The following is a 15,736-nucleotide window of genomic DNA, read 5'->3' as shown; positions in this document are numbered from 1 at the left end:
TTTTCATCTCCTTTGTGATATTTGTAGCATTAATCTTGAGATATTTCTTCACATTCTAAGGCCTCCCAGATCTTGGCCTCTTCTGCACAATCCTATTATTTTCCCAGTTCCGGACCACACATTTCACTGCATTTTGGCAAAGTAAAGATCTTTTCTGTGCTCGACTACAACTGTGTAGAAATCCCAGCAGCCTATCCCAGCAGCATAGCTATGAAGAAACCAGCCTATCTGACAATTGGCCAAGTGGACAGCAAATTAATGTCAAGGTGTGGACATGCTACCTGCCAGCAATTGTGAAGGATCAGGCCACTGTACTCAATGCTGTACCATTCAAATTAAAACTGTAGGACGACTATGATGAGTATATATAAGGTTATGAAATAACTCCTTACAATTGGATTGTTACTTCCATTCTATATTTATATCTGTAGTCTATATCTAAATGAAGCACTTGTTTGTAAGATTGTATTAAATTGTGACAATTCTACAAACTCTGTATATGGCAGGAAAGAATAAATCATTGAGGCTCACTCCCTGTGGTCTGGCACCAAGCAGGTGGTGCCCGCTTGTCTCAAAGAATAAGAAACTGGTTCTTTTATGATCCAAAGAGCAGTTATAACCTCGGGCTGAAGACCCTTGTTTATGCATGAGTTGTTTTGCTAATTAAAATGCTGATTTTGATCACAGGTATGAACCATAGTCCAGCCAGCTGAAGCTGGTTCTGATCTACAAAGATGTATTTCATCAATTGTAAGTCGCCCTGGATAAGGGCGTCTGCTAAGAAATAAATAATAATACTAATGTATGTGATTGTACCTGCAGTTTGCATGTGATTGTGTTCTGTACTGTTTGCATGTGATTGTGGTCTGTACTGTTTGTATGTTATTGTGCCTACAGTTTGTATGTGATTGCGTTCTGTACTGTTTGTATGTAATTGTGTTCTGTACTGTTTGTATGTGATTGTGTTCTGTAATGTTTTCTTTGGATTTTCCTTTGGAATTAAACAGTTTTGATTGAAAATCATCTGCAAGACTGAATGATCATTTTTAAGAAATAAACAAACCTCACAAAGTGGTGAGCCAAGCCAGGTGGAACTGAACCCTGACCAGAGGACCTTCAAAGGACAGACTCACTTCTAGGACACAAACCCCTGACTAAGAGACAGACTAAACTAGCCGTTCAGAAGTATATGTGTGTGATTATATGGTTGCTTGCTACTGTACTTAAATTGAATGTTGAGATCTGAAACAGGCTGTAAAAGGGAAGTGTTTAGTTCTTGTATTTAGTGGTGATTCTTTGTTGAATACGTGTCTAACGGGTATTTTGGTCTGTATTACAGATACTGTGGTTATTTGTCTCACTGGGGTATTTTCAGCTGCCTGTTGCTGAACGAAGAACATGTTTAAAAAAAAATAATTATATTATGAGGTTGCTCAGAATTATGTATAGTAGTTGCGACGGTATGATATGAAATAAAATAAAACTGCTGAACCAAGGATTAAGGATTGGGTATCTGAAGCATAGTTGTATTTGTTACGCTTTGAACTAAATCATTTTGCACAGTTGTGGTAATCCTAGAGATTCCTTTTTGGTAAATGCAGAGTGCGCACCCACTGAAATTAAACAGATAATTTGTTGAATTGAAAAGTTGAGTGATACTTAATAATGGAGAATTTTGTAAAGAAATAAGTAACAAAGCATGATCAATGTGAATTTATGACAGAAAATTTGGATAAAGAATGTGAACCTGACAAAAAGGTTGAGAAAGAAAAATAAGAAGCGAAAGTTGGCTTTTGTGATATATGGTTTGAAGGAAAGTTGTGAGATATATCAAGATAAGCTGGAAAAATGTAAAAGAGGAAAGGACAAAGCAGCAGGACAGTGTGAGAAAATCAAAATTATGAATTGCAGAGGCAAGTTAAGACAAAATGTACAAGGAGCAAGTAACAGCGGAGGTCTGTGCTGACTGTCTGGCGCATGCGGGGTACTGCAGGAAGGGGGCAGCAGCCTCGTAGATCCGCCTGTCAGTCATGGCAATGACACGGAGAGGTGGGGAAGAGGGTGTGTTGGCTTTCCCTATCTCTGAGTGGCTGAGAGGCGGGCCTTGGGGGATTGCTCACCCTATACGATAACGCTCTGGCGTTCCCTCAGCCTGCCCCTCAAAGACGAAACGAGCCAGCTGGCGGAAGCTCTGCTGCCGGACCGAGCACAACAATAAATTAATTAAAAAGAAAATAAAAGGAATTTTTAGTAGCGGGGAAAAACTTGGGCAGAACCCCTAACAGTACAAGCAGGTTGAAGGGATGGGTGAGTGTGGGACGGAGACCCGGGCCGTGTGGATAGTGATGATCGGGGTAACGCTGCCGAGTGCAGCACCTTTATTTAGTAGTTTTATTACTGTGTTTTTTTAGTAGTTTTATTACTGTGTTTTATTTTCCCTTTTTCTTTCACCTTTTGTTTTCATTATTCTTTTGAGTACCTGTGAGTGCGAAACATTGGACTGTACCTGTATTGGTATTACTTGGACCTGACTACCATTGTCGGTATTTTGGCCACAGACAACAGCGCCCTCTGCGGGCTAAAGAGAAAATAAAGCCAAAAAAAAAAAGAATACTAATAATACTGGGCACCAGTGCGGTGTTGCAAATAAACCTTCTGTCTCCCGTGTGTGTCAGTGAATTGCCCACCACCCTTCCACAGAGCAAATGATTGTTTCACACAGAGATGTTTAAACTTAAACGCAAGAGGCAGGCCTGATGATAAAAATGTGGTTCAGCAGTTTAAAGAAAAAGTCACGATGTACAGAGGGCACATTGCCGCAGTAGGAGCACTTCCCATGTACTGGGACGACAATGCAGGCAGCGAAACTGATTCAGACACGGAGAGCGATGGTGATCATTAAATGTTCCTTCCTAACTAGGAATGGAATTCACTGTCTACTTACTATCCTATGGCTCTGATAATACAAACTGTAGCTCTCACTCAGGGCGAAGGTGCGGATGCTGATAGTACTACCGATTCTACCAGATTTGTACCATTGTCCCCGAGTGAGATACAGTCCCTTGTTAAGCAACTAGGAATGTTTAGCCCAAATCAACACGACTCGTTAGTATTTTTGAGTACTTTGGAAATGGTTGTAGAAAAACATAGATTAACCGATGCAGACGCCTGTGTATTGTTGTGCTCTTGTTTAGGTCCGTCGCTTGCTGCCGGCCTGGATGACACTGTTAAGAGTAAAAATGCAAACCAAGCTCACATGTTATAGCAAACATGCATTTTCGTTTTAAAAAAACACTTGCGCCATCCTAAACAAAGCATATCATACCGAACCTAGCTATATTTGTTTGACATCCTGTATAGGAGCAGCCAGTTATTACACAGCAGATACATGTAAGCTACTTCCTTTTTTTCTTTTACTAGAAGTATATATTTTACAAAGAAACTCAAAAGGTGCAGGTTAAAGACCTGTCTCCTTAGTTGTTTTATAAACATTTGCTTCCTATCACAAACTGTGTGTAACACAACCCTTCAGTCAATGCACTACAGCTGTAAAAACACAGTGACTGTGCTTCACTTCTCCACATATGTCAATGTTACTACTAAAAGATGTCAAGAGTCTAATTTTAGTCATGCTTAAAGTACATTTTAGAAAACTCAAGTGTTCGCCATTAATATGTATCAACCAGTTTCTCCTGAGAATTGACAACAATCTAAAGTTTTTTTTTTTTTCTTAAAGGAAGCTGTTGAATCTATTTTTAATATGCTATATTAATTATAATCTGCCTTATGTAACATAGTTCATCCACAAGAAAAGTATTTCCAAATTAAAATCAGTATATTTATGACAGGACATCAAATGTAAATACATTTAATAATACACAAAAAACACACAACACCATGTGGATTTGCAGCTATAATTTGTATACATTTGTTAAAGCTGCAGTGATTACTGATCCAAAATAATATAGAAATACATTGGTATATTGTTTAGGGTTACCATGTGGCTCCATATTAACCGGGCGCTGTGAGACAGAATGGGATTTCAAACTTGCCCCTAAATTGAAATAAAAGAAACAGACCCAGAAAGAAAATGAATCTGTAGTCTGAGAAAAAAAAAAAAAAAAAAAAAGATTAATTTAGGGTTAGAAACAGATGTCTGGATCATCAAGAATTTTATGAATCGTTACAAGTCTTTTTTCTTGCTTGTACAAACTTTTACTTGCACAAGTGTATGAGAAGGATAAAACAAATGCTGCAAAGGACTCTGGGAGTCGCAATCTTTATCTCAAGTAGGCTGGTGGTGGATCACAATACAGAGAGTGACAAATGCTGGTCGAGTTTTAGAAGGGAATGCTAACATTGCTTAAAATACCCAAACACCAGTTACGTCTTATCACAGTGGTATTTGTTTTTGTTCTGTTGTACTTTTTAAAAGTCACTCCTTTTAAAGTGTAAACTAGTTCAAATAAACACCTTGAAGTGAATAAGACGGTCAGAAACAAATGAAGGAACTGTAAGTACTGGTAACATTAAAACACCCTAGCAGATAATCCCGCTATTGTTTGATTTTATAGTTCTGTATTCATTTCTGTCGGCCGATCTTACAGATGATAGATGTTCTGTGTCATTGGTAGGAAGTATATGCACAGCTAAGCCCCATTGCAAACCATGTCCTCATACTCTTACTCCACAGGACACCACATAGTTTGGCAGCTGATATTCAGATGGAAAGCTCTTTAAAGATGACAATGAATTCCATTGAAACCTTTTCCCTCAAAGTAAAAAAGGCTAAAATGGCAGACTGCGCTGCATCATTTTGAGCTATTTTGGACTACAGACAATTTTAACATATTGATTTACATCATTTTTAGGACTTGTCTAGACAAACTATTTTTTTGTTCAAATGTCATTTTTTCCTTTCCACAATGACCATGCCTCTTGTTCATTTAAGGAACAATGCACATTAATGCAATCCTGTCAACGCTCCCTTATTTGCCAGGACTTGTTTTTTGGACACTTCTCCCAGACAACTCCCGGGACAGATGTTCTCCCGTATTTTGCTCAAAGCTCTGCTGTTAAACCCCTTTATGTCAGTGATGAGGAGTCCTTCCTGTCCATCTGGCGTCCTTTCTTGGATCTCCTCCCTAATAATCTGGCTAATATAATAGAGAATGGGCAAGTGCTTTTGAGGTGGAGTAGGTAAAACGCACTGCTGGGTTTTTTTTTATTTATTTATTTTATCCTTATTCTTTTTCATTATTATTGTTAGTGTTTTAAAGAAAAAAAGGGAAAAACAATGGTAACATTTTATTGTTTGTGCATTGCCTTTCTTTTTCATGTGTATGTATGTATATATGTGTATGTATATATATATATGTGTATATATATATATATATATTTCTTTCTGTCAGTTGTTTTGCTTTTGTATTTCAATGTTGTTATAAGAGAAAAACCAATAACGTTTTCATTACAAAAAACAAACAAAAAAAACCTTTATGTCAGCAAACCTTTTATTTATGCAAAAGGCATGTAGTGTCTGTGGTTACTGCAATCCCTGTCTGTACCTAGCAGGGTTTAGGACCCAGGGGAGCCCTGTGGGAGGCATACATTCAGTGCGTGAGGCAAATTCACATAGCTGACCATCTACGATGGCTGTGCTTGTGACAAAAAAATAATATAATAATAATATTTATTGTGACAAAAAAATAATATATATTGTTGCAAATTTCAAGCTTCTTGGACCACAGCATGTTCTCACATTATCCTAAACAAAGACTTTCTATAAACTATGCAGGACTGATTATTATTTATTTCTTAACAGACGCCCTTATCCAGGGCGACTTACAATTGTTACAAAATATCACAGTACAAAGTATTGCATTGTATTGCAGCAGTATTGCAGCAGTGTGGAGTAGTGGTTAGGGCTCTGGACTCTTGACCGGAGGGTTGTGGGTTCAATCCCCAGTGGGGGACACTGCTGCTGTACCCCTGAGCAAGGTACTTTACCTAGATTGCTCCAGTAATAACCCAACTGTATAAATGGGTAATTGTATGTAAAAATAATGTGATATCTATAAAATGTGAAATAATGTGATATGTTGTAACAATTGTAAGTCGCCCTGGATAAGGGCGTCTGCTAAGAAATAAATAATAATAATAATAATAATAATAATAATAATAATAATAATAATAATAATAATAATAATAAAATATCACATTACAGAATATCATAATACAGATAAGAGCAGTTATGAAAGTACAATAAGATCAAATTTAAGTAAGTGCAAAATAAAGAAAACAGTAAAAGCGAGTTTGATTAAGAGCAGTAACTTATAGTAAGTATTTGCTTATTAGAGTAAAATCAAATACAGTAGTTGAATGCAGCATGGAATGGAGCAGTTCAGTGCAAGTACAAGCTGATGCAAGAACTGGTACGATAGGGTGCCATATAGTCCAGTATAGTCGAGAGCTGAGGTTTGCAGATGCTGTCTAAACAGGTGTGTCTTGAGGAGGTGCCGGAAGGTGGTCAGGGACTGAGCAGTCCTGATATCCGTGGGTAGGTAGTTCCACCACTGAGGGGCAAGGGTGGAGCAGGAGCGGGCTCTGGAGGCAAGGGAGCGGAGGGGGGGTACAGCTAGTCTGCCGGAGGTGGAGGAGCAGAGGGGGCGAGAGGGGGTGTAGGGAGAGATGATAATCTGGAGATAGGAGAGAGCAGAAAGGTCAAGACAGCAATAGGTGAGTACAAGAGTTTTGAATTTGATGTGAGCAGCGATAGGGAGCCAGTGCAGAGACCGGAGCAACGGTGTAGCGTGGGAGAAACGAGGAAGGAAAAAGACAAGGCGAGCAGCAGAGTTTTGGATGAGCTGGAGCGGGCGGGTACCAGAGGCAGGAAGGCCAGCCAGGAGGGAGTTGCAGTAGTCGAGGCAGGACAGTACCAGGGTCTGAACTAGAAGCTGCGTGGTAAGCAGGAGAGATCACAAAAACACCAAAAAGCCAGTAACACTCAGAAAACCAGCGCTACCATAACATCTTTCGTTGTCAAAGGAAAAACATATGAAGTCTGCATACATATGCAGACACTTTTACATGTTGTGACTAGTTCAGCAAATCTGTAGTAGACACAGTGGTGCTGGAGCCATTTTTAAAATGGGGGTGCTGATGGAAGCCATGCAAAGCCACACCCTAGCACCCCTAGTTCCAGCGCCCCTGAGTAGACATGTTCCCAGATTCAGACATTGCAAAGCATTCTGCAGGAAAGTCTAAAAGTCACACAAATAGTGAAAGAGTGTTTCTATTACAATTTGAGCATCAACATTGCTTTAGAAATTCAGATTGATTGATAATATGTATTCATATACAGTAATAGTGTGTTCATTTAAAATAGAAGTTAGTTGACAATGAAATGTTACTGACAGTTACTGTTTTTCCCATCAAGTATATTAACTCTACTTAAGACAATAAATATTAACTAAAGTGTAAAGTTTCCCCATGTTTTGTTTGTTTTTTGAAAGAAAAAAAAATAACACAGAACTAAAAAGAAAAAAATTAGGTCTTAAAGAATCTGATTATTGACATTTTTGCAACCTTAATTATTTTCTTTTTGTTTTAGAAAAATAATTTCCAAAACTTCCATGTGATAGAATTATTTGTAAATATAATATAAACTGTATTTGTAGCCTAATGAACTTGAGTCTCATCTGAAAAAAACATGTTGTGTCATAAGAGAACTTTTTAAACCAGGTAACTAGCACTCTCTACAGCAGCGGTTCTCAAACTTTGCGGTACTGCGACCTCCTTCTACCAATACAAATTACTTTGCGATCCCACTGCCCTGTGTTACTGCAGAATAGTTAGTATTGATAAGTAAAACATGCATTACAAGGCAATAATAACAAAACTAATATAGTAATTGTTTATTTTTACAGTCAACAGTATAAAAAATAATACATTTTGAAAAATTACATTACTTACATAATGGGAGGGGTAAGCTTGCATGGATGAACACAAATGCTTCAATTGTGGACATGATAAGAAGTTCACAAAAACAATCATTGCAGGGGGAAGTCATTTTATTTTATAAAACAAAGTTATTTCTCTCTAAGAATAGTGCACAATGTGTCAAACTGTGTGACTAATATCTGTGCTAAGACAAGATTGATACATCAAGGTGTGCGATCAGTAATATCTTGCTATATGTGTTCTAAACTTATATAATGTTATATAATGTTAAACATAAGGCATTATTAGGCAGACTGCTGTTGTTGTTTAAGTTTGAATATATATATATATATATATATATATATATATATATATATATATATATATATATATATATATATATATATTGAATCGCTAAAGACGTGGTGGCAGATATGCTTAATTATTGTGATAGTTTACAGTTCAGCTATATACAACAAGCAAGGAACAGATTTAATATACAGTATTTTCACTGATATGTTTGTAAAATACATACAATTACTTTACACTAAGTTAATGCTAAGTTAATGTCTTTCTTCCTTGCCTGACAAGGCAAAACCCTGAGAAGCTGTGAAAAATAACTCAGATGAGATCAAATAGCACTGAATTGGAAACAAACCATTAAGTAAATCAGATTTTCTGAATCCAAGGAGGGAGATTTATTTTTCATCTTCTCTCGTGCAGTCGACACAAGGCTAATAGGCCTGACGAGGCTTCAGTCACAGAAGGCTGGGCTGTGCATAGGATGTGCAACCGCTCTACAGTGGATGGCAGTGCATAGGGTGTGCAACAGCTCTACAGTGGATGGCTGTGCATAGGGTGTGCAACAGCTCTACAGTGGATGGCAGTGTTGACTTAATCCTGCTACATGCTCATGCACAACTGATAAATAGCCCTGTCTACTTCCATTTTATAAGACTCGTCTAAGACAATACTAACAATTCAGCAGCCTTTAACCTTTACTTTGGAAAGTATGTTGATATACACAGTAAGCTTTATACAAGTCTAAATTAATAATAGATTTTGCCAAGACGTGTTTTACAAATGGCCCATAGGTCAAATACTGTTGAAGGAGTTTTGTACAAGCTGCTGATATACCAGTGTCAAAGTGTATTAGACATCTCTGAATTTACACTAGTCACTCATTCACATATGTTGGTGCTTCCTGGACACATTTTGAATCTACTCAAGGAATATTGCTACCATGGCCTTCCCAGTCACCTGCCTTATTAAACTGTAAATCTGTGGAATATCATGAACAAAACTAATGAATGAACACCACTTTAAAAACAAGCAAACATTAAAGAAGCACCATATTTATACACATGAAATACATGAAGTCTGGAAAAGCTGTCCACATGTATTTATAGAGCATTGTGAAACAAATGATTGATCCAAAAAAAAATGCATTCTAGTTTAAAGTTCATATATTTTTTTTACCACAATTGAGAAATTTGACTGTTAAAAATAATGTTGCATAATTTTTGTTATCTAAAGAAAAAACATGGCATAATAATAAAAAACAAAATACTTTCACCTGTTTCATCATAACATTCCAATTTACAAATAGTTTCTGAAACATCGTTCAATTAAAAAACTTTCTTGAATTATAAATTTCGAAGAACAAAATATTATTAACCATTAGGCAGCATAACACACATGACTTAACTACTAATAACATTTTAAGTAGAATACAGCTAGAAAGGTGGGGCACTTAATGAAAGAACAGGTCAATTATCAGGAAATGCCCACTGCAGAGGAAAATAATGCTGTTACAAAACCAATAACTTTGTTTTTTGCATGAAGACATTTATTAAATGTCCATATAAAATTCCATATACTGTAATTTCCATAAAATTTGACTGCTCTATATTGTACATTTTTTTTCAGTAACCAAACAAAGCACACTGGGATATGCAGATAGGCTACTGTTTTAGGAGTTCATGAAGTTATTTAATATTACTACTGTGCGTAAATAAAGAACATCAAATACATACTGTACATATAACACAAGTCACACAATACTAACTGATGTGCACAGGTTTGTACAGTCTTGCTTCAGCTATCGCTGCAGTCTCAGTGAGATATATTTGGGATTCAACTCAAACTTCCAAATGTAAAACCGGTTCACTGGAACTTTTCAATACGGCTGCCATAAATTCTGTATTGGCCTTTGAGTGGGACTTTCTGAAAAATAAATGCAAACAAATAATGATGTCATCATATAAACCAAAAAAAAGAAAACTGGAAACAGCAACCGACCAGATCACTGTGCTACAAGACCAATAGAGTTACATTATTAAAGTGAATGAATAAAATCAAATAAATAAGTTTGGGTAAATCCCAAGGTAAGTCTCAAGATGAAAAGCACCAGAACCATTTTCAAAATATTTTTTTCACCAGAGTCTGTTTAGAAGCAAACGGCAGTTGTCAGGTTACTAATGTAAAGATATCTGGGATAATCTAGACTATGCAGATCCTGAATTTACAGTTACATTTTGGTAAATGTATGCAGCAGGCTCAATGTGGCATTGATTTGTAATCTGCTGAGTGACGGGATGCCTTGTCACTCAAATTATCAATGGGGTGTAAAAAAGTTTGGTATTTCTAACATTATATAGAGCCAACATATATAGAGCCAAGCTAAACATCAGACTTACCAAAGGACACTGGACAAATCATTTTCTGTCTTCACAATACTTCATGCTGTCTCCACTCCCTTGCCAGAATGATCTTGCTGAGAATTAAATGCAGACTTTCTCAGAGCCACATTTAATAAAATAAAAAAAATAAAAAATCTATGATCAAAGTATAGCGAGATTAACATTTCTAGGGAACCGCAATACTGAAACTCTTGTTTTAATAGGACATGTGACATAAAGAAGGGAAAAATACCTCTTGGTTTATTTTGCTATGAGTAACATTAATCTTGATGGTCCATCACAATATTGACCAGATCTGATGGTGAGTATTATTGCTTCTGCCTTGGACTTGAATTGATTATATCCCACATAAAAAAAAATGTTATTGCACTTGAGAAAGTACAGAGACCCTGTATAAAATACTATAGTATTTTAATATATATATATATATATATATATATATATATATATATATATATATATATATATATATATATATATATGTCACTTTAAGTTTAATATGTATGTCACAAACTAAGAATGCACCAAAATGAAGTCAATGTTCTTATTAAATGTGCTATTAATATAGCATACTTTATGGTAGAGTCCTGCATTGGGTCGGGTACCCATGGGTACCCGCTGGTGAAGCGCAAAAGCGGGTTGGGTTCGGGTCGGAATGTTAACTTTTTCGCGGTTTGCATTTTGGGTGCGGGTCAAAAATTTTAATTTTCAGGTCAGGCTCAGGTCTGAATTTGAATCACCAAAAACGTTTTCTATCCTTTCAGCTTACTCGTCTGTAACCATTTCCCAAATAACCTATTAGAAGGTAAATGTACTGGTATTTCCTGCACTAAAGCAGGGGCCGATCAGGGTTTGTATTGCCCCTTGTTTGATACGTTACACAATCCTTTTATCATGTCTGCTTGATGATATTAAAAATGAATGTGGACAAAGTGAAACAAAAGATAGCACAGGGTTTATATCATGTAATGGATACTAGTGTAGAATTCTTTTGGAATCATAGACAATGAAAATAATGAACATGTGAATGGATTTGTTGCTTGTTTTTGTGAATAACAGCCACAAAACTGGTACATCATCTCTGCGAAAGCACACGTGTAGCTCCCTTTCAACTGGTGGCACGAAAGGAATAGACAGGTATTTTATAGTAAAGTAAGCAGAGATAGTTAATATGTTACAATGTTAAAATATATCCAGACCACTAGAGAAAGCTACCACGCTGTACAGCCTATTGTACAAACTCAATCTGTGGAGAATAGTAGAGATATCTGTGTGTGAATGTGAGAGCGTGAGAGAGTCAGTCGACGCAGATAGTAGGTAAAGGACAAAGACTTGCGGGTTTGGGTCGGGTGCAGGTCTTATTAAAGCGGGTTGGGTTGCAGATAAGAAGATGGTGCTGTTGCAGGTTCGGGTGGGTCGAAAGTGGGTCGTAAAAATCAGCCCCGCACAGAACTCTGATTTATGGAGGCCTACTGTTTGGGATTTTCACATCCAGTTATGCTGTGGCTTTGTCATGTGTACTGATGACCACAGTCCAAGGATCTTACTCCTTTTCATTTAAAAACTAATTATACTGCTCCCTGAACTCATCAACGAAGAAAATGTTGTCTCCTCAACAAGTGAACCTCACATTATTTCTTTGTAATAGAAGATGTCATACATTATGTATGCCATAATGATGCTTAAAATACATTATTTATAAAGTTAAAAAAACAAAGTAAAATCCATTACTGTGAAATAAATGGAGCAAAATGATCCCATTATGAAAGCTGAGGTTAATGGCACGGTGAAATTCACAAAGGCCATTATTTAAGACAGCAGAACGCAAACAGAGTGAACTTAAGCCATGCCTTGCAATCTTGGCTATTGTTAATATTATTATACAGTCCCTGAGGCAATCCTCACATGTACTGTACAGACACTTCACATCCTGGCTCTTTTGATTCTTTTGTACGCCCTCCAACCTGCATCGCCAGGAACTTCCTGTCAAGAGGAAGATTTATGAAGGCCCCACCAACAAGGTTAACCCTGCTTTATCACGAGAGGATTTCTTCTTAAAAAAACACCCACCCCTCGATCCATGGGTCAGCCTCTTCTTGTATTAAAGTGATCTGTTTGTCTTCACAACTACTGCACACCACATCTCACAGATCCAGAGGGCATGTCTGTCAACCGCTCTTAGGCCTAGTAGCCACCTCTGGTATCTCATCATACAAACACTTATACAAACACAAGTAATTTTAGCAAATGACGTAGTCTACTAACTGGACATTGCTTCTGAAATTCATTTTCAATAGAATGTTTTATTTTTAACCCTTTCCAATAAAAAAAAAAATCACAACAACTTCCAAGTAAAAAGAGATTACAGCATATTAAAATATGAGTATAATGCAGGTCTCAGTTTACTTCAAAATAATTGATTTTGGCTTACAATGTGAATAAAAAAAAACAAGCCAATGGGATTTGACCATCTGGATGCTGTTCTGATGTAAACTTTAGTAACTGTTTTTCTCCCCATACAAATCCTAATTGGCATCTGCTGTGAAAGGCATGTTGATTGCTCACCCTGCTATCTGTAAACAGTGTCTGGATACTATATGTGAATTACATTTTTTTTCTTGGTTGTTTTCCAAATGTTTGCCAGTTCCATTGTGAACAAAATTGGAGTTTATAAAAGGGTAACATTTTGGGAATATATTATTAAGACCAGCCAGCTCTATGAAGGCATGCCATAGTCATTGAAGTGTGCACTGAAAATTAGCACTTGGGTTACTTGATGTTCAAGTATCACTTACAGGCATGTTTGGGAAACACTAATCAGCACATTTAAAAGGTGTGCAATTTGCCGTTGGTGTCGGAGTGTATAAACCTATTTGGATATCACATTATTTACAGAAGTTTCTTCTGAATTAAAAAAAAAAACATGACATGATTTGACTGCAAAGGACAATGCCTGATTGTACAGTTTAGAAGCAATTTTAACTTTTTAATAGAGAAATATTGTGCTATATTTGTCACGCACATTCATTTGCAATAGCACCAGTCCAAGTTCAGAGAGCAGTAAGCTCCCCAATCTTTTGGTTTACTCAGGATTCCAGTGCTTGAGATGATGTGGTATTATGCGTTTGATTGTTTTTTTTGTACGAAAGTACCCAGAGAATTGAATGAATGGGCTCCTTTCACTGAGCTCTGAAGGGAGAGGAAGCGGGAAAGGTTCATGATGAACTGTCCTCATGCCAATATCAGAACAAAGCTTTCAATTGCCAAACATTTATTTTTATAAAAGCTTTGGTGTATATAATTTCCCTAAAACCGTAAAAAAGGGGCTACTAAAGGTCAGTTATTTTAATGGTGAGATTAGAAATCCAGTATTTTATGTGTTATTTCCTATGGCACTCCTTTACATGGAACTTTATATTCCTTTTTGCAGGCCTGTATTCAAAAGTGCTTTATTTGATCATATCCAACACAGGTGGATAGACGCTGTGATAACACTAGCTGTCTGTACACAATGAAGGTAACTACAGTTTTACCACTTTCACTCAAAGCTGGTTTTGTTTGTTTGTTGTTCAACTGCCATTGTTTGTCATCTCCACCCTCAATGAAACAGAGCCCAAGTTGAAGCCTCCTAAACCACCCAGGGCACAGGCAAGCATTGGTCACCTGACTTCATAATTATGCTGTATTTAAAGGAATATTTCATCTAATCTACATGTTCTTAATATTTCCTTCTTGTTTTAATGTCCTATATCATATTGTTGCTTCTGCTTAGATCATTATTTAACCATCCCAGGAAATGGGTCTTTGTTCAGCCTCTGCATCTAAAGCTGAATCATTGACGTGAGGAGGACAAATGGCCACTAGGGGCTGTAAAACTGGGATTTTGTATAGATTTCTTCATTTGCTAACTCATAATGGCCACAGTTGCAAAACTTACACCATAGTGGTCCCCTCACTTCAGTATTTTCAGAAGCAGCTGCTGTGATGGAAAAAAAAAACATGTTAAGCCTGACAAATAATAATCTAAGCAAAAACAGCACTATAGAATTATATGTGAAATGCTACAAAATATTAGTTGTATGGGTTGTTTTAAAATAATACAGATTTAAAAATCACTAGCAGAAAAGAACTGTGGACCACAAAACATAAAATGTTGTTTAAGAAGCAAACCCCACATAACAGGCATTTCTTTTTTCAGAATTCTATCTCACATGTTACTTGTTTTTTTTAAATAAAAATACATTTACTATTTCAAAAAAAAAAGTATTGCTTTAATTTGATTTCCCTTTTAGTTCTTTGTTATGGATTGCAGTATTATTTTTTTAGAAGTATGTAAATAGGTAAATATCTATATATCATGGGTCAGGAGTTAGGGCTGTGAGAGGAAGGGAGTGTTTTTTGCAACTTAGGATTGGAGGCTCGGCCTCTAGAACAGGGGAGAGAGACAAGACTCCAACCGAGATAGCCTTCCCTATGGAGTCGAGCCTAGCGCTATCGGCCTTGGGGGCCCCTAAAAACACAGACTCCTCTGACTTCTCGAAGAGTTGTTATAGGCGATGCCTCGCGACTGGGTCCCAGTTACCGACTGGGTTCGAGGATGGAACAGATCATACGAAGCCTTGACTTAAGGAAGAAATCTGAAAGAACACAAATAATTGTTAGTTATGGGACTCGAGCACTAAGAGTATGAGGGTCATGTCCCAGGAGGATAAACTAGGATGTAAGACAGAGCCTTCTTTCTTGAGGCAAGATATAGCGCATGAGCTGCGAAAGAATTAGGAAGGGGCAAAGCCCTGGCTCAGGGCTGCGAGAGGAAGGGAGTGTTTTTTGTAACTGAGGATTGGAGGCTCGGCTTCTAGAACAGGGGAGAGATGGACCACCGGCTCCCTGCTGAACCCACCGCTGTGAAGACACACAAAGACTGCGTGCCAATGTATAACATAAAAGCAAGAAGAGACATACAATGATAAACAAAATAACTAAAAATAGATGGTTAGTGGAACAAGCTATGTGATGGCCATCCGCTCGGCAGAGAGGAAAAAAAACCCTTCTATTAGGGGAAAACCTCTGGTGGTCCTGGCGATCGCCCCCACACT

General features: G+C 37.2%; 1 pseudogene; it reads right to left on the bottom strand.

The window, feature by feature from the left end:
• LOC117435829 (alkylglycerol monooxygenase-like) overlaps window positions 1-15,736 on the bottom strand; it is a 47,092-nt pseudogene that overhangs the window by 11,902 nt on the left and 19,454 nt on the right.

This window comes from Acipenser ruthenus, chromosome 3, assembly GCF_902713425.1.
Source record: "Acipenser ruthenus chromosome 3, fAciRut3.2 maternal haplotype, whole genome shotgun sequence".
Lineage (NCBI taxonomy): Eukaryota > Metazoa > Chordata > Actinopteri > Acipenseriformes > Acipenseridae > Acipenser > Acipenser ruthenus.
The sequence above is the reverse complement of the archived record's forward strand: the minus strand, read 5'-3'. Positions and strand labels throughout refer to the sequence as shown.